The sequence below is a fragment of the Physeter macrocephalus genome, chromosome 2 (assembly GCF_002837175.3).
Source record: "Physeter macrocephalus isolate SW-GA chromosome 2, ASM283717v5, whole genome shotgun sequence".
Lineage (NCBI taxonomy): Eukaryota > Metazoa > Chordata > Mammalia > Artiodactyla > Physeteridae > Physeter > Physeter macrocephalus.
Window position 1 is genome coordinate 127,808,989 of NC_041215.1, and position 2,131 is coordinate 127,811,119.

At 42.0% G+C, this 2,131-nt stretch overlaps 1 protein-coding gene across 1 annotated transcript in view; it reads left to right on the top strand.

The window, feature by feature from the left end:
* Window positions 1–2,131, top strand: part of COL4A3 (collagen type IV alpha 3 chain) — an 86,074-nt gene that overhangs the window by 41,120 nt on the left and 42,823 nt on the right. The window lies entirely within an intron of this gene.

The following is a 2,131-nucleotide window of genomic DNA, read 5'->3' on the forward strand; positions in this document are numbered from 1 at the left end:
TCCTCAAGCTCCATTTTTCTTTCTCAAGATTGCTTTGGCTATTCGGGGTCTTTTGTGTTTCCATACAAATTGTGAAATTTTTTGTTCTAGTTCTGTAAAAAAATGCCAGTGGTAGTTTGATAGGGATTGCATTCAATCTGTAGATTGCTTTGGGTAGTAGAGTCATTTTCACAATGTTGATTCTTCCATCACATTATTCTTAACCGTACAAGCACAATAACAAAGTCCACCAATGGCCCCAGTGCTGGGGAAGATAAGGAGTGGTCAGGACTGCAGTAAACTGAAGGGGCTACGCAGTAAATGGGAAGGTGCCATCAGGCACTCAACTCCAGCCTGTTGTTACTTGGCAGCCTTTTAGGCTCTGTGCTAATAAATCTTCCAATTTTTCATGGGAAGAATAAAATTGGGATTTTTTTACCTGAAATCTCATGTTTTAAAAAAATATTATCCATCAACTTTTGAAGGAAAAAACATTTCATAGGCCAATATCCTGAGGACTAAATAAAGCATATGTCGCTTCCCTTGTCGACCTCTGTGCCAGACCAGGACTCTCCACCTCAGCACTGTTGCTCCAGGCTGTCTCTACCTCTGCTCTCCTACCTTCCCCTTCCCTGGTCATAGAAATGACCATGGACAAAGCCTTGAAGTAGAAAAAGCCTCTATTTTATTAGTTGGGTTCCTCTGCCCCTGTGCCACTCTGCTGGCTGCCCAGGGCCTTCACGTGGTATCACACACCATCTAGGTTCTGCCATTAGCACCTTGGTCTATAGACACCATCCTCAAATGATTTCTCATTAACTAATAAGAGCTCTCAAGTTACAGAGCCCTTGCTCAGTGTGCTAGGCATGGTTCTAGATGTCTTCTGTGCCTCCATCCCTTATTCCTCATGTCAACCCTAGAGCTAAGTGATACATTAACCCCATTTAACAGATGAGGAAGCTGAGGTATCAGATGACATAGCTAATAAGTGGTAGAGCCTGACTCCAGTCCAGACACTCTCCTCTGGAGACATGCTCCCGCCTTCTACACTGGCACCCCTTAATTGCTGTACCAGGCACTGCCCTTTGAGCCAAGTTAATCCAAAGCTCTACCTTTGGAGCTAAGAGCTAAAAGCTCTACCTTTGGAGATAAGAGCATGTTTGCATGCTACCACCATCCAGTAGACATTTGCATTGACACAGGGTCTTCGGGGAGGCTTGGTCTCAGTCCAAAGAAGAAAGGCTCATGGTGGCAGCTACGAGCACTGTGGCCAGTCAGTAGAGGACATGCATTAGGGCAGGGATCCTTTGTCACCCTCAAATCCTACCCACTTCTTTTTTTTTTTTTTTGCGGTACACAGGCCTCTCACTGTTGTGGCCTCTCCCGTTGCAGAGCACAGGCTCCGGACGCGCAGGCTCAGTGGCCATGGCTCTCAGTGGCCATGGCTCACAGGCTCACAGGCAGTAAAACTGTTTGGATTACTATACAAAAAATTCTCCTGGCTTAACTCTTGAAAAAAAGAAAATATCTGAATAAACATTTGTTAATAAACTGACCTGAGATCCATCCAAAAGATCCTCTAAAGAGATCCTCTTTACAGAGATATTTAAATAGAGGAAGTAAATAATAGAGTAAAACGCAATTTGGCAACCGATATACAAAGCCTCAGAAAGATTTGTACCTGTTTGGACCTGCAGTTACACTTTTAGCAATTTATTGTAAAGGAAATCATTGGATAAATTTGAACTAAATATCCAGAGGTATTTATCATAGCATTGTTTACAACAACTAAAGTTGAATAAGACAATCTAAATGTCTAAAAATAGCTGTTAGCTGAATGAATGATGGTTCACCCATACAATAGGCTACCATGTAGCCATTTAAAGGGAAGCTATAAGTCCATGTTTATTGACATATGTACAGTATGATTCCAAAAAAGTGTATTATGAGTCCTATGCATTTATGGATATGAAATTTTATGAGTAATGCACATGAAAATTTTAGCAAATATTGTCTTCTGGTGGTAGATTTATGCGTGATTTTTTTTTGAATTTTATTTTATTTTATTATTATTTTTTGTGTGTGTGGTACGCGGGCCTCTCACTGTTGTGGCCTCTCCCGTTGCGGAGCACAGGCTCCGGACGCGCAGGTT